The sequence below is a fragment of the Tachypleus tridentatus genome, chromosome 3 (assembly GCF_004210375.1).
Source record: "Tachypleus tridentatus isolate NWPU-2018 chromosome 3, ASM421037v1, whole genome shotgun sequence".
Taxonomy (NCBI): Eukaryota; Metazoa; Arthropoda; class Merostomata; order Xiphosura; family Limulidae; genus Tachypleus; species Tachypleus tridentatus.
Window position 1 is genome coordinate 18,860,792 of NC_134827.1, and position 24,560 is coordinate 18,885,351.

The window sequence follows — 24,560 nt, forward strand, 5'->3', positions numbered from 1 at the left end:
TTTAATACAGATTAGTTCTGAGTTATTGGAATCAATGAATTCGTGCTAAGGAAATAAACAGAGTGATTATAATATATGACGCAGTGAACAGTTTTTATTTAAAAACAAAACGCTGTGTATTTACTTGCTTTGCATGATGTACAGTCACTTTCACTCAAGAGTGGCCCAAGAGTTGGCAGTGGATGGTGATGACTAGCTGTCTTCCCTCTGGTCTTACACTGCTATATTAGGGACAGCTAGTGCAGATAGCTCTTGAGTAGCTTTGCGCGAAATTCAAAAACAAAACAAAAAACAATCTTTCACTTAATCTCCCCCTCGGTGTGGATTTCTGAACGTGATGAGGGGACCTCCCAGGGAAGCTTCTGTTCTTTCAGTTTACCTCCTCTGGGATCTAAACATCCACCCACGTGTTTGCCGTGCGTGGCGACCCGTGAAGGAGAGGAGAGGATCCTGGTGGTTGAGGGGTCCAACCCTAACACACCACTTTAGTCTTGAATTCCTGTACATGGTCCACTTGGGCTAGGGTCAACCAAGTACCAGTGGTGGATGTTCTCAACAGGTGTTATGGACATTGTCTCTAATGCTGGTGTTTGGGTATAGTGCTTACGAGGCCCTGGCATTGCTACAATGTCCTTGCTTGCCCTCGTAGGGCTCCATGGTTGGTGGGGTCAGTGGGCACGCAATTTCTTTTTTTATCATGGATACTCCAATTAAAAATTTAAGTAAATAATGAAAAAACAGTCCATAGGTAAACGGCCACGTCTTGAAGTTTTTAAGCAGCAGTATTCAACATCTATACCACCTGTTGTACCTCATTTTCTTATCCTACATTCTCTTTCAGACAACCCTTTAGGGCAAATGTTCCCATTTTTTATTCAGAAGAGACTGGAGGGATTTACTAGCTCTCCAAAGTCAGTAAATAAGCTTCGATCTGGTGACATATTGGTTCAAACATCCACATCTCAACATAGTGAACACCTCTTGCATTCAAAAGCAATTGGGGATATACCTATTCAGGTTACACCTCATGCTCTTTTGAATTCATCACGAGGAGTTATTGTTGAAAGGGATTTGAAGAACAGTGTTGGAGATTCTTGCTGATTTTTCCACCCAAGGAGAGTCTGCAGTGAGGTGTATTTGCACTCGCAAAGATGGAATTATAATGCCGACCAATGTCATCATTCTCACATTTACGTCACAACGTCCGCCTGCCAACATCAAGGCATGTTATCTTAATTGCAGAGTATGGCCATACATTCCAAACCCTCTCCGATGTTTTCAGTGTCAGAAGTTCGGTCGCTCAAAGACGTCATGTCGTGGTTCCTTGACGTGTGCTCGTTGTGGTGGCAAGGATGCTGATGCATACGAGTGTGAAATGGACCCTCATTATGTCAATTGCAATGGCTCTCACGATTCATAACATTACTTATCCTGAGGCTCGAAAATTGCTGTCCACTGCTTCATTTCGGACATGTGCTGCTACACTTCGTTCCACAACTACAGTGGGAGTGCAGACAGATCTCTCTATGCCTTCAAAAGAATCGTTTACAAAACAAATGAAAATCCTTTTGACCTTCACAGTTAAAAAAGTTGATGAATCAATTTCAACATCCATCTCTGTCCCTTCCATACATTCCAACAAACCCAAGATCCACATCCTTTGTTTCCAGGTACAGGTATTTCCTTGGGTACATCTTCTTCTTCCACCCTAAGTTGCAAAACAATCATTCGTTTGCGTCCTCCCTCAGTCACTGGAATCCGCGGAAGCTGGTTCAAGCAAACTGGCCCTCTTTCACTGCTCTCTCAGAATTTGATCCTGCTATTGTGTGTCAGCCGTTAATAGACGACTGCTTGGCAGCTGCTCAGTGTATTCCTAAAACCTCGACACGATTTCCGTGGCGGAATCATGCCTGCCACATGGCACGGAAGACTCAAAAATTGGCCTGAGATACTTTCCATAGATATCCCACATTCTCAAACTGCATCGCTTTCCAGTGGGCCCATGCACATGCTTGGTGGGTAAGACGTCAAAGCCAGAAGGAATCTTGAATTACACTTACAACCAGCATATTTTTTACCACCAGTTCCAAATTCATATGCGACAAGATTCGAAAGGTTAGTGGGCGATACAAATCTGTCTCCCTCTCGATCTTACTCTCTGATGGCCAGGAAGTAGCTGATATCTGAAGCATCGCCAATACTGCGGGTGAAAGCTTTTGCCAGGTATCTAGCACTTCTGCTTCTTCCTCCAACTTTTTAGCTATCAAGACTCGGGCAGGGCGATCATCTCTTTCCTTTCGAGGTGACTGTCTCCATGACTATCATCGTCCCTTTACACTGGTGTAACCGAAACTGGCCCTTCATCGGTCTGGCAGTACATCGGTTGGACCTGATGATATACACTCTGAGATGCTGCGCCATCTATCTCCTGCTTCTCTTGCTATTAGTTTAATTGTTTTTAAATGTATCTAGCAGGAGAATGTTTTTCCTGATGCCTGGCGCCAGGATATTGTCCTACCTTTCTCTAAGCCTGAGAAGGATCACAAGATTCCTTCAAACTATCGTCCAATTGCTTTGACGAGCTGTCTCTGTAAGACCTTAGAATGGTTAATGCTCATTTTGTTTGGTTTCTCGAATCAAACAACCTCTTTTTACTCTTCCAGTGTGGGTTCCTTCCACTCCTATTTATACAGATGGTTTAAAATCAGATGACTGTTTCGGCTCAGCTGTGGTTTATTGTGGTACAGTGGTTGCACGCAGAATCCCCTCTACAGCTTCTGTGTTCACTGCTGAACTGTACGCCATTTCTTTTACCCTGGATCACATTGAAGCTGAACAGTACTCAAACTGCACTATTTATACTGACTCGCTTAGTTCTCTACTGGCCCTGAAATCGCTCAAAACCGACTGGCCCCTTTCTCTTTAACATCTACTTCTATCTAGTTTCTCTGAATACCAGACCACGGTGGTATTCGTGGGAACGAGCTCGCAGACACGGCAGCTAAATCTATCTGCTCCGGCACTATCACCGCTGTGCCTATTCCATACATGGACTATGGTCCTCTATTCAAGGCTCGAGTCCATGCCAGCTGGCAGTCGACTTGGAATGAGCAATGCGAAAACAAGCTTTTCTAAATAAAACACTATATTGGACTTTGGCCGTCTTGTTATCGTAAGGATCGGAAAGAGGAAGTTGTTCTACCTAGACTACGCATTGTTCATAGTTTTTTAACTCGTCATTTTCTTTTATCTGGGACTGATGCATCAGTGTGTTGTCTGTATCCACTCGGGCCACAATAAGCCACATTTTACTGTCTTGTCGTCGTTACGACTCTCAATGACGGCACCATTTTACACATGTTCTATTTTAAGGTGTGTCCATAACGTTAGACAGTGTTATTGGTGACGGTGACACTGTTCACCTTGGTAATGTTTTTAGTTTTGTAAAGGCAATTAATCTTTTTATTGTTATTTAAGTGTTTTAATTTATACATTAAATCTTTTTTAATGTGGTTCCCATTTAAGAATCACAAAATCTCTGGTTCGATTTGAAAAGCAGAAAATGGCCGTAACATTAAATAATTCGACACCAGAACTGGAAAGGCCAACTACAGGTGACTAACGCTGCTGTTTGAACTACCCGTTAGTTATCCTGAAGAGTTATTATTAAAATGTTGCTGCACGTCTTTTAAAACTTTTATTACTTTACATTTTGAAAATGGCCATAATGTCCCATAACTTGAAACCAGGACTGGAAAGGCCAACTTCAGGTAACTGACGGTGGTTCTTGTACTCACCTGTTAGTCTTCTTGGCGGGTTATGATAATTACCATTATGCTACAGAAAGTCCTTTACGACTTCTCTTACTGTAATTTTTCTCTTAACATTGTAGACTTGATGTAAACATTGGTTTTATGCTTTTTATGTTTTTTAAACTCTGTTTTGTTTTACCTTCATTTCCTTTTATGAAGTTTATTACGTTTACTTTAATTTTACCGTTTTACCGGATGTTTGGCGCAGAAAGCCTGGTTGCTTTGTGCCATAAAATATTAAATCAACCAACAAACTAACTACTTGATCTTTCTAAACTGCACTCGACGATAACTTCTACCAGGCTGATTAAATTTAACATCACTCTGATAATTCGCTAACATGAACGTACTTAGAACGATTAGCATTACCAATTTAAAATTAAGGGAGGGTTTTAACCGCCAAGTTGTCACCTGATCTACCATTGGAGGACATTTCTGTTTACAGTTATGCACAAGATGCAGTTTTACAGTTATAAATTCTGTGGGCAAGTCAAATATTATGTTAAGAGAATGACAAAGAACAATGGTAGTTAGAAGGAAAGCAGCTCTAATGGGTTTCTGGACCACATTATGTGAAAACTACACATGAACTCGAATAATTGAATTTTTAATGGGCAGATCGGGTATTATCTCAAGTTAATGTATCACGTTTGCATAAACTTTCTAATTTGGAACAAAGTGCCCGCGCAGTATTTCACAAAACAGATGGTAGTTAATTGGTGATGGCCGTCCCCCACTGGTACAGTGGTAAGTCTACGGATTTACACCGTCAAAATCAGGGGTTCGATTCTCCTTGGTGGACTCAGTAGATAGTTTTATGTGCTTTGCTATAAGAAGATACACTGGTGATGATCACATGAGTGGTCGAAACGTTGTTATATAAATAACCAATACATTCAAAAGCTGTATCTCTGGACTTTTATTTAAAGGGTTACAATTTCATTAGAATCGGAATAGTGGTCGGTTGTTATTGGTTCAAAGATGATCTTAGACGAAGACATTTTGATTAAGTAAATAAAGGTAGAAGTAGTGAACTTTTAAGATAACTTTGGAATAATGGACGATCTTTCGTAGTAAAAAGTATGTCCCCTGTATACCATCATTCTCTAGTACTCTTAAACTCAGGTAAACAAACGCAATCTTGTATAGCCCTTAACGGGCTGTTAATTTCACGATTGACCCGACATAAGCTGGTGGTTAGGGCACTCGACTCGTAATTTGAAGGTCTTGAGTTCAAATCTCCGTCCCACCAAACATATTCGCCCTTTCAATCCTGAGGCCATTATAATGTGACAGTCAATTCCGCTATTTTTTGGCTAAAGCGTAACCCAAGAGTTGGCAGTGAGTGGTGATGACTAGCTTTTTTTCCCACTAGTCTTTCACTGCTAAATTTAGGACGGCTAGCGCAGATAGCTCTCGAGTAGCTTTGCGCGAAATTCAAAACAAAACAAATCAAAAACAAACTTGCACGATTTGTTGGTTTCACATGCTAATGGACAATGCATTAGGGAAACATAAGTATGCATTTTATTGTCTTCTTATTTCGATTCAAAATATTAACATGTTTAAATACAAATGCATAATGTTGTATTGACCTTTCATCCATTCTTTATTAACAGTCAACTAAATAATGCTTTGACTTACCATAATACTGTTTTGGTTCGTCGTTTTTAGTTATCCTACAGTTTTTTAAAGTTCCGTGACTTTCGTACTGTTGTTTAAATTATTTCTTTCTATTTATTATGCCTTGTTACGACTTTGCATCTCTCGATTTAATACGTTAGTCTTAACAACTCTATATTTCGTCATTAGTCAATGCATGACTGCCTTTTCAGCTATGGGAATGTTTTATAACGTGCGGTCAATCCCACTATTCGTTGGTAAATCCAGTAGCCCAAGAGTTTGCGGTGAATGTGATATATAGTCTGCCTTGCCTTTAGTCGTACACTGCTAAATTAGGGACGGCTAGCGCACGTAGTCCTCGTGCAGCTTTACTCAAATTAAAACAAAACACACAGATTTTGAAATATAATCAAAATTAGCTTAGCATGTATTTCGTGAGAGAACATAAAAAACGCTCATAAAAACTGCATGCGTTTTCGTGCTCGTATTGTAGCTATATAATCTCTGCCTATTATATGTAAAGTATGTAATTTATCACATTTTCATAACTTGTAACCTTTGACAACCATTATTATGTAATGAGGATTTCAATAAACACGGTTTAACTTCGTGATTCAATCCTTCCGTTGGAAAATAAGTTACGTCTTCTTATCTTCATTTAGCGGCGGTATATTAAACAACTGGTACGAACAGAAGACTTGTCTCCTGCTAGTGATTTAGATTAAAGCTCTATTTAGACTTTGATGTAACTTTTTATTATATCTTAGTCTTTATGAAAAACTTGTAGGTTCCTTTATAGAAGAACGTAATAACTAGGGTTAAAGTTGTCTCACAGTTAAGTCATATAAGACTGTTCAAAGAACCTTTAAATTATTTCTTTTATATATTTCTAACACTTATGGAATCTACAAGAAATAATGTTGAATATATTTCACAACGTTGATAGGCGGTATATATTAATTCGTATCTATGAACTTCACGTCTTTGTCTTTTTAAATAACCCGCTATGTTAATACATATACAGAGCTTACAAGAGAGGTCGAAAAAAAACTTCCATAGACAATTTGCAAGTTTTATGTACATTTTCACACGTGTTTGGAAGAAATGCATAGAAAAACAATTTTCTATTTGAACACAAGTATTTTTGCTGGTGAAACTGGTTTCTCGGGATCTCGGACTGCGTATTCCTATTTCAAGGATAATTTTTTCTTACGTCATTATATTATTAATTAACAAATTACTGTAAAGTCGAATAAACTTTTAATTGTATTAAGCCTGAAATGTGGAGGGATAATCGCGGTCTGTGTTTTTCTCACCCATTTCTACATTTAAATATAACACTGTTACTTTAGTGTACGAAATAGTTTTTGTATTTGTATTTTCTAATCCAGTTTCTGTGCATTCACAGTTAATAATGGCTAACAGTTAGTTTGTTGCACCGCATCTGTTTCTGTGGCCATTGTTGAATATTCAGTTTCTTTTCCCTTAGCGTCAGTCCAGGTCTTTTCACTTCTGTCGTCATTGTTTAATATGAAACTTTTGTGCTTTGTATATTGTTGTTTATTATCCAAATTGTAGTTTTATTTCACGTGCTTAGTATACTAGTTACATGCATCTGGTTACAGTTCACCATATGGAATGTTATTATTGTAATATCTCTTAACTATGCGTATATGTATAATGTTATACAGATATCTTAAACCTTTCTACTCAACTTAGATGTGATGATGAATCTCGCATGTTAATTATATTACCAGCTTGTCTTCGTTTTTAAGGGATTGGATCATATAGACTCGTTTTCTATTGCTGGGTCGAGTGGACGGACTTGTCCTGTCTTTTACCATCTTTTATAAAACGGCAAAGCCACGTGGTTGGTAGGAAAAACAAAACAACTTCTATAAATATCTGAATATAGGACGCATAACAACGAAGCAGCAACGAAAGCTCGCTCTCATATAAACAATGGAACTTTTAGTTGCTAAACCTAATTTTAGTTTGTACAGGATTGGCCGTATGGCAATACCTCCTTTTGTTTTTTGTCGTTAAACGCAAAGCTACGCAATGTGTTATCTATACTGTGCCCATGTTGGGTATCGAAATTCAGTTGTTATTGTTATAAGCCTTTAGGCTTTCCATTAGGGGAATAATTTTTTATATAATTATTCTAAAAAGTTGATTTCTATTTGTAATATATTTTATGATTAAGCTGGCAATCACGTTTTTTAGAATATAAAATTATTTTTCGTCACATCTTTAGTGATAGTATCTTTTGATATATGTTAGTTATAATGATTGTATAGTACACTTACCTATTACTTTTTCAATCGTAAAAAATGGCATGAAGTTATGTGATTTAACTTGTATTTGTGAACTGCCTCAGCTGAATATCGGTACCAGTATTATGATACAGGTAACAAAAACTAAGATACAAGATATATAATTACTCACCCTAGTAAACAGAACAGTTACACTAAATAACCAAGAATCACAGCTGCCGGATCTCATTAAATTTAAACAGAGTGTTTATGAAAAAGACGAGAACAGCGACAAATCTCGAAGAAGAAACTAATTCTGTCATCAGTGATCTATAATCAAATACATTAAAATCGAAGAAGAAACTAATTCTATCATCAGTGACCTATAATCAAATACATTAAAATCGAAGAAGAAACTAATTCTATCATCAGTGACCTATAATCAAATACATTAAAATCGAAGAAGAAACTAATTCTATCATCAGTGATCTATAATCAAATACATTAAAATCGAAGAAGAAACTAATTCTATCATCAGTGATCTATAATCAAATACATTAAAATCGAAGAAGAAACTAATTCTGTCATCAGTGATCTATAATCAAATACATAAAAATCGAAGAAGAAACTAATTCTATCATCAGTGATCTATAATCAAATACATAAACTCGAAGAAGAAACTAATTCTGTCATCAGTGATCTATAATCAAATACATAAAAAATAATGTGACGTAATAAGTAAACGTAATTACACATTTGAAAAGTTAATAGAATCACACAATTACATAAGTACATTATTTATGTGTGGATGTTATGATTGTATTATGCTGCATTATTATTAAATATTCTTTGCTAGAAGTGAAGATATCTTAGATTGTAACGTGATCTGACTTTTGTTGCAGTCCAAGTTTGTAAACAAGCCTGTATTTGTCAGCATCTAGTAAAACGTAAACCAGTGGGTGAATTTTGGAATTATCTGAAAGGAAATTATAAACCGATTTAACAAATGTTCAGAGTGTAACAAGCGACGCTAGTTTGGTAACTTCACATAAAAGCAAAGTAAGAATTGCCTGTAAAACAAAATATTTGACAATGAAGCTACGGTGTTCTTTAGAACTGGTTCTGATTTTATTAAGTTCTCGTAATTCCGTCCTGGCACTCAAGGTTTACGAGGTCTATAATATTATAACACATATTAAAAAGCTATCACTTGTTAGTATATGTACAGGGTGGCCCGTAAGTCTTGACCCATCCATATATCCTATGTATCCAGTGTTTCTGTGTGCTGTCCCTCATTCTCGCTGCATAATATTATGCGACGCTATGTTCTGTGAGACATTTTCCTCAACAGAGCAGGGGTTATTGTTCCAAATGCCGCAATAACAACTGCCTTCAACTCATCATTAGTATTATAACGTTGTTTATAATAACATATGGATGGGTAGGGACTTACGGGCCACCCTGTATATATAGCATGTGGTTTATATAAGTGATGATACGCATAATTTGTGGTGCAATGATCTATGTAGTTCTAATACGTTCTTACAAATTAGCTAATAATTAACAATAAAAATATAATTACATAGATTGATGTGAAAGACAAAAACAGACAATATTGTAAATACATTATATCAGTTTTTCCATTCGTTATATTTATGTGTGGTAGCTGTAATACGCCATTTTGTTTTGTAAGTTATCTTTGTATAGATTTTAAAAGATATTGTATTATTTTGTAAGCTGGCTGTTTGTTGTTTATTTTTAATCTTGTTTGACTAAAGACGTTACTGTTAACTGATCTGGAATGATATCACAAGTTTGATTTAAATTATTGGTGAAAATTTCTGAAAGCACTAGTCTGATAACGTGTAAATTATATGAGCACGTGAATCGAAACTGTGTCGGTGAATTGGAATTCAGAGGTGTGTATCAATGAATTTAAGAACGTGTTAGTGATTTAGGCTGTTATGTTAGTGTTTTTCTGTGTGTGTGTGTGTGTGTGTGTGTAATATGGTGAAGAAAGGAGAAGAATGTAAACTTTTCGAATATTTTTATTTAATTATACCGAGTTTAAATAACTTGTTTTTATTTGTAGGTTTTGAGAACTTGTATAAAAAAATAAGACATTTTAAATTAGAATTGTTGTATACATTCACTATTTTATCGTTTATTTCGTATTAATTAATTCTGTGGTCTCCCCACCCGTAAATTCCAGTTGGAGGCTTTGTACAAACGATTACGAGAGGTTTAAAAACATGGAATTCTCAATAGCTGCGACTTAAATTTTATCTAAAATCGGTCAAGAGATGGAGCTATGAGCTAAACATTTGTTTTGTACTTGTAAAAACAAACAAACGACTACTCGGAACCATTATGTGAGCCGTTATGCCACAACTAAAAACTGTTCGTACAAGCATGGTTTTTAACGATTGGTTTCAGGTGTAAAGGCTACAAAATACAGAGAATGGTTTTAGAGGATCGAACATGGCTCAGTGGTTAGCATGCCAGACACTGGATCGCACATTTTACACATGCACGCACGTGCGTGCGCGCGCGGGTGGTGGTGGCTATGTACCGAGATGCAACGGAACACGTAAGATATAGGTATGCATATTAGTACATTAATGTAACAATCTCAATAAGTGTAGGCTTACGTCTATGGTATTAAAGCGAGAAGTATGAACACATTTCATATTTGTATAAATATCAATGTATTTTAAATACACAGTTAATAAAAATATTGTACATTATGTTACCCCTCTAAAAATCAATTAAAAATGAAATTGATGAATAATAATAAAATAATGTTATCTTTCTGAAAAGCTATAAAAGCCCAACATCTTTCTTCCAGTGGTGTGCATACCTGGGGATTTCCAAGCTGTTATTAAGTTAGTAAGTATCGCAAATATCATAGTATTGGGATAATAAATGTTTCAGTATATGGTATTCGTGTTGACACGGTGTGATCGTTTTCTGTCCAATCGGTTTTCATTCGCACGTATGTCTTTCAACTCATAAATTATCACTTCTCACGTGCAAAATTATAATAATCTCCGAAATAATTCCAGTCCCAGTGTTTTTCATCAGACATGATAAATAAACTACACGGACAGCCAGTGTTGACGAAAACAAACTAGAAGAGCTGAAACTATATACAGTAATATGTCGAGAAAATGCGATTTCTTACTTTTGATTCTAGATTAAACCATTCTTTAACAATTTATCAAACATCAATCGGATTCCTGAAGTGAGAGGCTTTTGCTATAAATAAGCGGATTAAATCGCTTGCAGAGAACGAAAATAAAATCTTCTTCCTTTTTAGTATTCGCTCTGCTAGAAGTTATTTTTAGAATTGTACGAATCATAGTTAAACTCGTTTTGCAAAACTGGAACTTATTCCAGTCTGTTTTATTATGTTTCATGAAAAATAAAAGACGAACATATTAGCATATAGTTTGTTTTATTTTACTCGTGATGAACATATAGGTGTATAGTGTTTTTACTGATACCGATCCAAAGGTTTCGCCAAAGTTGTACACAAAGTGAAGAAACTAAGTACGTAAAATATCTAAAATTTCCAAACTGCACGAGCGAACGATGTTCTGTGAGAAGCTTCGGACATGATTGAAACTGCAGGTGCAATTTAAACGATTTAAACTTTGGAAAGAAAACCTATTGGTACTTTATTTTTTCACTTCACTAGACTCGTTTGAGTAGTTTTCTTTCCTTGTTTTTTTTTTTTTCAATTAACCTAAACTCGGTTGAGTAGTTTTCTTTCCTTGTTTTTTTTTTTCAATTAACCTAAACTCGGTTGAGTAGTTTTCTTTCCTTGTTTTTCTTTTTCTTTTTCAATTAACCTACTCTCGGTTGAGTAGTTTTCTTTCCTTGTTTTTTTCAATTAACCTAAACTCGGTTGAGTAGTTTACTCTCCTTGTTTTTTTTTCTTTTTCAATTAACCTAAACTCGGTTGAGTAGTTTTCTTTTCTTGTTTTTTTTCAACTAATTTAAACTCGGTTGAGTAGTTTTCCTTCCTTGTTTTTTTTTTTCAATTAACCTAAACTCGGTTGAGTAGTTTTCTTGTTTGTTTTTTTCAACTAATTTAAACTCGGTTGAGTAGTTTTCCTAATTTAAACTCGGTTGAGTAGTTTTTTTTCTTGTTTTTTTTTCAATTTAAACTCGGTTGAGTAGTTTTCTTTCCTTGTTTTTTTTTCAATTAACCTAAACTCGGTTGAGTAGTTTTCCTTCCTTGTTTTTTTTTTCAATTAACCTAAACTCGGTTGAGTAGTTTTTTTTCAATTAACCTAAACTCGGTTGAGTAGTTTTCTTTCCTTGTTTTTTTTCAATTAACCTAAACTCGGTTGAGTAGTTTTCTTGTTTGTTTTTTTCAACTAATTTAAACTCGGTTGAGTAGTTTTCTTTTCTTGTTTTTTTCAACTAATTTAAACTCGGTTGAGTAGTTTTCTTTTCTTGTTTTTTTTCAACTAATTTAAACTCGGTTGAGTAGTTTTCTTTCCTTGTTTTTTTTTCAATTAACCTAAACTCGGTTGAGTAGTTTTCCTTCCTTGTTTTTTTTTTTCAATTAACCTAAACTCGGTTGAGTAGTTTTCCTTCCTTTTTTTTTTTCAATTAACCTAAACTCGGTTGAGTAGTTTTCTTTCCTTGTTTGTTTTTTTCAATTAACCTAACCTCGGTTGAGCAGTTTTCTTTCCTTGTTTTTTTCAACTAATTTAAACTCGGTTGAGTAGTTTTCTTTTCTTGTTTTTTTCAACTAATTTAAACTCGGTTGAGTAGTTTTCTTTCCTTGTTTTTTTTCAACTAATTTAAATTCGGTTGAGTAGTTTTCTTTCCTTGTTTTTTTTCAACTAATTTAAATTCGGTTGAGTAGTTTTCTTTCCTTGTTTTTTTTCAACTAATTTAAACTCGGTTGAGTAGTTTTCTTTCCTTGTTTTTTTTCAACTAATCTAAACTCGGTTGAGTAGTTTTCTTTCCATATTATTTTCTAAACACACAGGTATACACTTTACCAAAACTTGTTTTCTTCTAGATGTTTAATAAAAATCCGGATACTGGTATATTCTTAGAAAAACAGTGTCAGTTTTTTGAGAAATATTTATACAGCTTGAAATGTGAAAGTTGGCGCGGGTTTCGCGTTCTTTAAAATGCTTCCTATTTAAAATTATCCAGCTGAGAGAGATCCTTAGCGTTCACATTAAAATTCACGCTTTCAAAGAGAAACCGAAAACATAAAAGAGGAGAATGAAAGTTACGCCAAAAATATCCGGACAGGTTAGTATATAATGGGATCTTAGTAACCACTGTTTGACGGCTAAGAATACTGGGATCTTAGTAACTACTGTTTGACGGCTAAGAATACTGGGATCTTAGTAACCACTGTTTGACGGCTAAGAATACTGGGATCTTAGTAACTACTGTTTGACGGCTAAGAATACTGGGATCTTAGTAACTACTGTTTGACCGCTAAGAATACTGGGATCTTAGTAACCACTGTTTGACGGCTAAGAATACTGGGATCTTAGTAACTACTGTTTGACGGCTAAGAATACTGGGATCTTAGTAACTACTGTTTGACGGCTAAGAATACTGGGATCTTAGTAACTACTGTTTGACGGCTAAGAATACTGGGATCTTAGTAACTACTGTTTGACGGCTAAGAATACTGGGATCTTAGTAACTACTGTTTGACGGCTAAGAATACTGGGATCTTAGTAACCACTGTTTGACGGCTAAGAATACTGGGATCTTAGTAACTACTGTTTGACGGCTAAGAATACTGGGATCTTAGTAACTACTGTTTGACGGCTAAGAATACTGGGATCTTAGTAACTACTGTTTGACGGCTAAGAATACTGGGATCTTAGTAACCACTGTTTGACGGCTAAGAATACTGGGATCTTAGTAACCACTGTTTGACGGCTAAGAATACTGGGATCTTAGTAACCACTGTTTGACGGCTAAGAATACTGGGATCTTAGTAACCACTGTTTGACGGCTAAGAATACTGGATTATATCCAAAGATTATCTAAGTTGTCATCAAATCAGACCAGTCTATTCGGAGTATATAAGTAGTGGGATTCGTTACTATAAAAAGGACTGTTCGATGTTCTGTTCTCCAGTATCGATGTTTAAGGCACTATCGCAACAGATAACTTGTATTCAAGATTGTGATCGGTGACTTTTATGGGCTGTAACCTTTGCTTGAAATTAAGTTACATGGAGTCCTCGAATGTCTACAGTACACGTAGAGTCGTTAACTCTCGTTGAAGACGTGGATAACAAATTTAATGGAAGTTGTCTGGTTTCATTTTATACAATTCTAACTCGGAGAGATTAATGTTGTTGGGCCAATATTCCATATTAGTATTGTTTGTTTTGAATGTCACGCAAAGCTACACGAGGGCTATCTGCGCTAGTCGTCCCTAATTTTGCAGTTTAAAGCCAGAGGGAAGGCAGCTAGTCATCACCATCCACCGCTAACTCTTGGGCTACTCTTTTGCCAACGAATAATGGGATTGATCGTAACATTATAATGCCCCCACGGCTGAAAGGGCGAGCATGTTTGGTGTGACGGGGATTCGAACCTGTGACCCTCAGATTAGGAGTCGAGTGCCTTATTTGAAATTCAAAACAAAACAAATAGTTTTGTGAATAATTTAGGAATGTGTTTTATAGCCAGTAGAGAGTAGAATAGCCGTTATCTATCAAACTCGTTTGAATATTTCTACGAACAGACCGCTTCTGCCTTCTCTCTCTTTTTAGACACGTCTTAAACTTTGAACGTGTTTTATTCATTTAAATACACAATAACACAGTTTTAATTATCTAAATGAACAATAACAGTTCTTAATTACGTAAATGAACGATAACACTTTTAAAATTATTTGGATTAACAACAACACATTTTAATTGGTCAAGAATAGCCTCATAATAAGAGTAATTATTCAGAGTTTTGTTCTGCAGTTTCCTTTGTTATTAATTCGGTAAGTTCCACAGTAGCACAACAGTAAGTCTGAAGGATTAACTCTAAAACCGAGTTTCGATATATGGTATAGGCACAGCACGGATAGCCCATTGTGTTGTTATGCGCTTAAAAAACTAAACAAAGTAAGACTTTGGTTTAATGCCATGTTAAAATAAGCTTAACTTGAGCTGAGCATGGTCTACTGGTTATCGTGTTGGGCTGTTGATCTGAGAATCTATGGTTTCAGTCTCGTTATCACAAATTTGAGATCCAAGTTTTTCTGATCTTGAATGCGTTGTAATAATAACAGGCAAGCCCCACTATTCGATCAAAACTTTCTTATAACTCTCGCTTAGAGTTATCTTTCTCTTTAGAATATTAAATAAACTTCTGATCAGTGTTTGTTCATCGAGATTACACTAACAAAGAAAATAAAGCGATGGTATTCATTGTTTTATCAGAACGTTTTCAGGATGTACTGGGGTGGGTGGGGAGGTGGTGTTTTCTTCGTTTGAACCTCTATTTCAAAACTGTAAACGATGACTGATGATAAAATCGCCACTGTTGGAAGAGGTAAAGAAACGCTTATTCCTCTACTCCTATCCCAATGATGATAAAACGTAAAACAAGACAGGAGGTTCATCTGGCTAAACTTTTCGTCGCGGGAAGGCTCGTGCATGACTCATACGAGCAGGGAAACAGGAAGGAAGAGGGAGGGTGGAGAGGCAGGGGTGGGGTAAGAGGCTTGCTTCAGATCGAAGTACTTTGGCGCTGGCGAAGGATTAATATCCATATAACTAGGGAACGTAGTGGTTAACAATAACCCTCGTGAGAATAAACAACTACAAGAACAAGTTGTTGTTACGCTGGTATTGGAGAGAGTAATTAGCAAGTATAGTAATTTAGTTACAAAGAACCAAGATACAGTTATCTGGCAGAGACGTTCGTAAGTAAAATAAACAGATGAAAAAAAAAACTACGTTTTAATCAATTTAAATACAGATAGAGTGCAGGCTTGCTTCCTGTATAAGTTATTATAGGCTTGGTCAGTTTGATGCAATATTAAATTATTTTTTAATCAGTTTATTTAGCCATTTTTTACTCGAGATGAGATTCCTTGCATGGTAAGGAGTCTATGTAAGTGTTCTAGAAAACGTCGGAGATTGAAATATGCGCTTAACTGATTTTGAGTTCTGGTTAGACTTTGACTACCTATACACAGAGGACAACGATATTCGACAAGTCTGATATGTGTGTTTTATACGAGTAACAAAATAAATGAACTGCTCAGTAATGTACGTGTCGCTCGGACGAAGCTTAGAGCTGAGGGATATTATTGTAAGCTGTTTCCAACAGATATTAGTGTCAAGAGTCAGGCCCGTGAATTTTATGATGAATGGCTTCTTAAGCATAGTGTCAGGTAGGAAATGACTTTTTGGGTGTGGTGCCAGGGAAAGAGTGGCCTGTTCAGTGCGGTGCCAGCTAGAGAGCGTAAAATTTAATACACCTGAAATATTTGGATTTTCTCGTGAGTTTTTACCTGAATCTAACTGGGTAAGTTTTATTTTGATTATGTTTAATATATCATTTAATGTTCTGTTTGAAAGGCTATTTTTGAGATTTTGCATCCAAAATGGGACCTGAAGTGTTCCAGTTCGTTATGTCATATGGTACATAGCTGACTAGTATGTCGTTTCACGTTGATAATTGTAAGCGGGGAGACCTTACAGTGGTGTCTTGACCTCCTGCAGAGGACATAAAAGGAACAGAAGTAATATATTACTAGCTTCGATTCTCACAGATTGGTTGTGAAGGAAGTTTGAAAATAGTAAATTGTTATATTACATGGAATATATTTTTTTTAAAGAGTTTGTATCTCAGCCCGTAACGTTAGACTATGGAATATATATTTTTTAAAGAGTTTGTATCTCAGCCCGTAACGTTAGACTATGGAATATATATTTTTTAAAGAGTTTGTATCTCAGCCCGTAATGTTAGACTATAGAATATAGTTTTTTTTTTTTAAAAGTGTTTGTATCTCAGCCCGTAACGTTAGACTATGGAATATATATTTTTTGAAGAGTTTGTATCTCAGCCCGTAACGTTAGACAATGGAATATATTTTCAACAAGAGGAAGGTGACCGTTGTTGAGTTAAAAGTTAAAACTGTTTTTTTTAGATAATTCCGTGATTTTAATTAAATCTTATTTTGCTTACCCGCCTTTTCCAGAGCTGTTTTGTATATTATTAACAACATACGAACAAAAGCAAGGAAGCTATATAAATCTGAACTAATTAATCACATGGTGGGTGCTTCGGTTTAGCTATGATACAGCCGTAATTACAACGATATGCCAGGAGTTCCAACTAGCTTAACCGATTTCAGTCAGTCTTAAGCCAGCAGTGTAAAATAATTGTCGTAAAAAGATGGTTATTATTTTCCAACAGGCAGAGTAAACATTGATTACCTGTTCTAGTTATTAACACTCCTACGAAAAGTGGGGCCTAATAGGCTCCAGAGCAACTTGAAAGGTTATTAATATTAGGCTAATATTAAATGGCAATTTCATTTAAATACAAAATTATTAGCCTAATATTAATAACCTTTCAAGTTGCTCTAGGGCCTATTAGGCCCCACTTTTCGTAGGAGTGTTAATAAACCAGAGCTACAGTGTACTGCTTTGATAGTAGTAATCTTCCATATGTGAATCCAGCCTTAACTGAGAACTGAAGATGAGCTGATTTTAAAACTCGTTTTATGCCAGCTGGATCTTCCTGTGATAAGATAGTGTCAGTTTCATCGACTGGGACATGGATGAGTGTGAAAGAGAAGAGAAAGATTACCCTTGAGACAGGTAGTTTCTAAGTAAGGTGTATATGCATGATTTCTTACCTGTCGGTGACCCTCACCCCCAAGCGGATCAGCGATAAGCGAGTGGTGAACGAAATAAGTCTGTAATTTGAACGTTATCTATATGGAGAATCATTATTGATTAGTTTTGGCGTCATTTTCTGGATTTTGGACTTCACTACATTGCTCATTGGTAACAAGGTTGAAGAATTTTACAGATGATATGATATCGTGTCTACTTAGAGACACTGAATACAAAGATGTCTCGCACAAAACGAACGATTTTTTTAAATGTCTACAGTAATTTGGATTCTGGAACGTTTGTTGTTAGAAACTTAAGTATGGAGAGTCTGAGAAAGGGAATATTGGTGGTGCTAAGTGCAGTGAACGAATGTTTAGTGTGGTATGTAATGACAGTTTGATAGATGGTCCTGTTTCGTGACGTAACGTTACAAGACTGTTTCATTCCTCACTGCAGTACACGCATCTGTCTTTTTTAGTCTCTGGGACGTTGGCAGTGTTTGATATACCGTATACTTTTTTCACATCTTGAAAGCGAATAAACTGACGACAGGTGGCTCTGTGTCTGATAGTCATACCGAACTGTGGGAAAAGGAAGTTTTTCATTTTATGTTTCTGTTTAACTGGATAATGCTTCCACCACAAGAAAAAGCTATTTTTTTAATAGTGTAACTGCTTCTTTTTTTTTGCACTATTTCAATGCAACTTTGACCATATCAGTTAGTTGGCCTGTGATGTTCTGTATTCATTGCCCTTTAGTTACAAGGTACAGGGTGGCCCGTAAGTCCCTACCCATCCATATGTTATCACGTTATATTCAATTACGCATGTATTATAAATTTTTCTTTTTTTTTCAGAAAAATATGGCTGATTTAGGCCCATTTATGCTTGAAAATGTCTCGCAGAACATGGCGTCGCGTAATATAATGCAGCGAGAATGAGGGACAGCATACAGATACACTGGATACATAAGATATATGGATGGGTAGGGACTTACGGGCCATCATAATGTGCTGAATCATGCCTAATCTCTCTCACACTTATTGTTTTACTACTAGTGCTGATACATTTTATTGCTTTTCATCAATATGATTAGCGGAAAGTTTGATGCATTAAAGGCATTATCTGAATGTCACGTGATTAAGGACATTTAATATTTATCCATATGGGAGTTTTCCCGTGGTTAGCCACCACGGATCTGGGTTTGTGGTTTTAAAATCGGTAGTTTTTTTACGTATTATAATTTATCTCGGACGAGTTTCCGATTTATTATGTTAGGTATGCTAACGTATTACGATTTTAAAAAGCCGGAAATTGTAATTTTAAGTAGAACTACATTAGTTAGCGCTCTTCAAAGTTGGTTCGTGTGTACGTCATATATTTAAGCACAGAAGTATTTAAACGTCTTTGCTTGCATTCTCATCAGACGCTTTGGGGATAGTCTTGTAATATAAATTTGTCATTTTCTACAGTACTTTTGTTAAGACAATAAAGTTTTGAAATGCCTGTGTTTTATTTGGAGCCCAAGATATTGTTAACGCACGTGTATAACCTCCATAGTTGGTGCAAATCTAGATTGTCTTTGCCAATCTATTGGCTGTTTGTGTGTTGAAGACCCATGTTTATCTATACAAAATTATTTGCTCGACTATGACACGGGATGAATTTTGAAAGTTCGCATACACTTGCCACCCAACTTAGAAGTGATTCGTTTTGAAAGGTCAAGGTTACAGCAAAGTTACGAAAAAATCCCTATATGTTAACACGAGCCCCAATTTTTCACACTTTTTGCTCTATAACTCAATAAAAATTATCAAATTTCGATGCAACTTTGTGGACATGTGTATAATATTATTCCTCATTATCCTGCCATAAATGGTCCGTGTTTGTTGATAACAACGGACATATTTTCGTATTTTTTTCGAGAGCCGAGTACGATCAACTCTGCGTAGCGGAAATATGCGCTACGCGAGTGCTCGTCTAGTTAAATTTGCGTTGTCGTTTTTTTATTATTGTAAAAGAGAGCAAATACTTAATTACACTTAATTACCTCTTATTTTCTCTCTTGATTCTGGCGTTAGTTGGTGCTACAGAAGTTCGTGATTCGTTACCACTAGATGACGCTTCATGAATATAACGTTTTAGCAACTCATTCCGAGTTATTGCCTTGAACCTGTGTTAGGTTCTTAGATATAGATCATTCTGGGGCAGTAAAACTACGCTTGAGTAATTTGTAATCGAAAATAAAATTGCGTAAGGACTAAGTACTAACATTAAATTGTGTCACAATGACAATATATAACCAATTATAAATCTGTGCTATTTATTATCTTGAGGTTCAATCAGAGCCAAATTAGTTGTCCCCTCTCCTGCAAACATTTTGGCAACTACCGTAACGTTGTCTTTTCCCCATCGTATCCTAGTAGTTCAGTGGTAAATCTATAGATTTTTAACGCTAAAAACTGTGTTTTGAAACCTATGATACGTACAGCAGAGATAGCCAATCATGTAACTTTTTGAAACCTATGATGCGTACAGCAGAGATAGCCAATCATGTAACTTTTTGAAACCTGTGATGCGTACAGCAGAGATAGCCAATCATGTAACTTTTGAAACCTATGATGCGTACAGCAGAGATAGCCAATCATGTAACTTTTTGCTTAACAGAACCAAATCCACCATATTTATACAGGAGACGAACATAAGAGACAGAAGTGTAAATTACTGTGTATTATTCATGTATTGCTAACGCTGATAAGCTTCTTGTGTATTATTTCGTATTCTTCTCTACAGTTTGTTGTAGAAATATCCACAATGCCTGTATAAACTGAGCAACAGGGATTCATTTGTATTTAGATTTCTGATTAACTCCAGCAAGACTCTGACTGTTAAAATTAGGTGTCTTTCTTTGTCGCGTCAGGTATCAGACCTCATGTCGACAACAGGCTTTTAAGATGTGTATATTCGTGAGGAACTCTACGTCTAAATACACTGCATACAATTACTGCAATGAAGGTTTTTACTGTATCGTGTACATGTATTGTTTGTAATCGGCTAAGAAACCCAAATTTCCTTTCTATCTCAGAGTACACAGATATTCGTTCTATTAAACTGCATCCTTTATCCTTGTCAGTGACTGGATAAATGGTGTTGAAGTGTTGCCATAAAAGTCGACTGAAGGTTTGCTTTTCTTTGACTCCAACGTTTTTTAGGAATATATACTTTACTTATCTTGTCTTATTTATAGATTCTGTAATTTGACAGTCTCTTACCCGTTTCTTCGTATTTGCCAAAAGTGTTAACGTATTCCATATCAATTAACTTCAGCATAACGGAGCGACATGTTTAACTCCAGGAATATGTTTGTTTGTTAGTTTTGAATTTTGCGTACAGCTACACAAGGGCTATCTGCGCTAGCTGTCCCTAATTTAACGATGTAAGACTAGAGGGAAGGCAGGGAGTCATCACAACCCACTGCCAACGTTTAAGCTACTCTTTTGCTAACGAATAGTGGGATTGACCATCACATTATAACGTCCCCAGAGCTGAATGGGCGAGCACGTTTGGTGTGACGGGGATTCGAACTCGCGACCCTCAGATTACGAGTCGAGTGCCTTAACCACCTGGCCCTCAGACAACGGTCAGTACCTTTTTTTTCCAATCTGCTTATATTTTTAAGCAAACTGTGTTCTTCGTTGTCGTGATTTCAGCCTTAACCTCATTTTTTCTAATGCTGTCCGAAACGTCACATCCAGTGCGTTTTGATTTACATGCATCGGCGCTAGTACTGGTGATCCAGTAGACGTTTTATAGGTTTGTCATCGTTTTACTGTAGTGTTGTCTTTAACAGTTCCTTCCTTTGTGTTACAAGTTTCATGGACTCTGCAACACTACAGTCCTACTAAACTTAACAAATGTACAGTATAATATGAAAGGAAGTCCAGCTTGGCCAGGTGGTTAGGGTGTTCAACTCGTAATCTTAGGGTCGCGGGTTTGAATCCCCGTCACACCAAACATGATAGCCATATTAGCCGTGAGGGCGTTATAATGTTACGGTCAATCCCATTATTCGTTAGTAGAAGAGTAGCCCAAGAGTTGGCGGTGGGTGGTGATGACTAGCTGCCTTTCCTGTAGTCTCGCAATACTAACTTAGGGAAAGCTAATGCAGATAGCCCTTGTGTAGCTTTGTGTGAACTTTGAAACAAAATAAATAAAATTTCCTACATTAGCAACTTCATGGCCTTTTAAAATAGCCATACATATGGACAGATGTGCGTGTTTTTAATCCAATAAAGTATCTGCCGCAAAACAAATGTAAACTGACCAGAGTGGGTGTTATCTAGTGATTGAGACCACGATACTAATAGAATAACATTTTTCCTGTACCTTATTTTTTATTTGAATCAGTTGTTTTAGCTATATGTTCTATGAATTCAACACAAATAGTATTTAATAAATATTTTCTATTGCATGGATTACCTCTATTTCGGTATGATCTGTGAAAGATTGGCCTAACTCAGCAGTAACTTCTAAAAGACCCAGGTAATTTCCTTTCGTAATCGATCATATAATTAAATTGATCCACGGAACGCTAAGCCACATCCTGTTAGAAACGTTATAACTGCTACAACCCGTTTTGATACATTACACTACAGTGCCGTTCTGCTAAGTGCAGTTCGAAAAGCTCTGCATCGATTTTTTTACTCCGGAAAAGGAAATTCAAACGTAAGATAAGATTCTTCGTGATTTCAAGATGTTCTACATTGCTTTCGTGATCAGAGACAAGGCGTTCTTTCAGTCATTGAATCTGGGTCCAGAGAACGGATTGTCCAATAAACCACCGCTAGATAGCTTGCCAAACAATAAACACAATTCGCAGTGGACACAGTAACCAAACATTCTTCCTCTCTATCCTTGAGCTTTCCATATACCAGTTTCGAGTGAGATAATTTTTAAAGCATATCTAATTTGGATTTCATAGACCTTACTACATACATTTCAAAAACTCCAAGTTCATTAACGTTCTGCTACGTATAATTATTAATTATACAATCAGTAGCGTTTGTTTTAAAGTTCACCCAAGTTACAAGATCGGATATAAGTCGTGATTGTCTTCAACGTCAACAGTCCACTGTTTAAATCCTGGTTAGTGGCTCCAGCCGCAAAATTTCTCTCTCTCTCTTCCATTATCCTTATTGTTATCGATTGTAGATGTTTGGTCTTTAACTTGCCTTCTATTAGTGCAAACTGAATCAACAATGAGCAATGTTGATTTGTCTGTTTCGATCAAATTTCGAACAGTTGAATTTTCAAGTTTGTTGGATGTTCAGTTTTGATAAATTAAAGAATGTAATTTTGATACTTGTTTTCTTGTTTTTAAATTTCGCGCAAAGCTACACGAGGGCTATCTTTGCAAGCCGCTCCTAATTTAGCAATGTAAGACTAGAAGGAAGGCAGTTAGTCATCACCACCTGCAGCCAACTCTTGAGGCTACTCTTTTACCAACGAATAGTAGGATTGGCTGTCATGTTATAACGCCCCCACGGCTGAAAGGGCGAGCATGTTTGGTGTGACGGGGATTCGAACTCGCGACCCTCGAATTACGAGTCGAGTGCCTCAACCACCTGGCCATGTCGGGCATTTTGGTACTTAAACTAACAGTCGTCTTTATTCATCTTTCGTATTTTGAAGCGCTAAGCTTCTTATTGTTTGTTTTATGGTTTATAGAAAGACCCATAATTATTACTTACAAGTTTACGATGAAACAAACACCGAATACACCGTACACACTATGGCATTGTTGCCACTAGGAAACACCAAGGTGTGCTTGTAAATCAAAAACAACAAACTATTCGTAACCTGGCAACAACGAAGTCCGATTGATATCCGTATGTTACAGCATAATTGGTAATAAGGCCTTTGATACAGTAAGAGCCCTGATGGTGGTTACCATTTGCAGGTCGAAAACTGATATGTAAAACTTCTCGTGGATTGTAAACGTCTGCATAGGTGTTCAAACTATGATATGGTGTTATTGTTAAAAAATAATGTTTATGAAAGCAGGCTAGAAAGTTTGCAATTCCTTCACAAGCGTTCATAGTTAATATTAACTAGAGATTCGAATTCGGTTATTGATACTAAAGTAAATAACAGATAAATGATACATTTATTTTATCCAATAAAATTACATATTATTATGCCATAGATTTATATATGTTTTAACTTCTCAAAGGGGTAACTATGATAACAGTCAGTAAACAGTGTTTAGGATTAAACACAAAGCTACACGATGGGCTATCTGTACTCTGCCCATCACGGGTATCGAAACCCTGTTTTAGCGGCGCACGTTCTCAGACACGCTGCTGTGCCACTGGGAGACGAATATTACGAGACTGTCCTCCCTACACTGTATCAAAATGAACTATGTAAGAGTATCCATCCCTGTGCCATAGTGGTAAGTCTTGAGAGCTTTTAACGCTAAAAGTCGAGTTTCGATAACTGCGGTTGTAAGAGTACGGATAGCTTATCGTGTAGTTTTGTGTTTAACGACAACACAAACAAACTGGTTCAGGCTGTAACCACGTGTTGATAGTTTACCTTGCTAGTGGTGTAATACAGTAAATCGGTGTAACATGGATATTTTACTTATAAAAGTGAAGTCCTCGTTACTCTCAAACTAACCTTCTTAACCACGTGTTGATAGTTTACCTTGCTAGTGGTGTAATACAGTAAATCGGTGTAACATGGATATTTTACTTATAAAAGTGAAGTCCTCTAGTTACTCTCAAACTAACCTTCTTAACCACGTGTTGATAGTTTACCTTGCTAGTGGTGTAATACAGTAAATCGGTGTAACATGGATATTTTACTTATAAAAGTGAAGTACTCGTTACTCTCAAACTAACCTTCTTAACCACGTGTTGATAGTTTACCTTGCTAGTGGTGTAATACAGTAAATCGGTGTAACATGGATATTTTACTTATAAAAGTGAAGTCCTCGTTACTCTCAAACTAACCTTCT

At 36.3% G+C, this 24,560-nt stretch overlaps 1 protein-coding gene across 6 annotated transcripts in view; it reads left to right on the forward strand.

Annotated features, from left to right (window-relative positions):
* The window catches only part of LOC143246477 (5'-AMP-activated protein kinase subunit gamma-1-like), a 190,939-nt gene that overhangs the window by 49,818 nt on the left and 116,561 nt on the right, over window positions 1-24,560 (forward strand). The window contains exon 1 of one of the 6 annotated variants that reach the window (XM_076493275.1): window positions 15,361-15,613. The exons of 4 other annotated variants lie outside the window; for them this stretch is intronic. The gene's annotated coding sequence lies outside the window, so the exon portion shown is untranslated. Of the gene's footprint in view, window positions 1-15,360; window positions 15,614-15,724; window positions 16,222-24,560 lie in introns of those variants that run through there. One more of the 6 variants, XM_076493279.1, reaches the window with a different exon arrangement.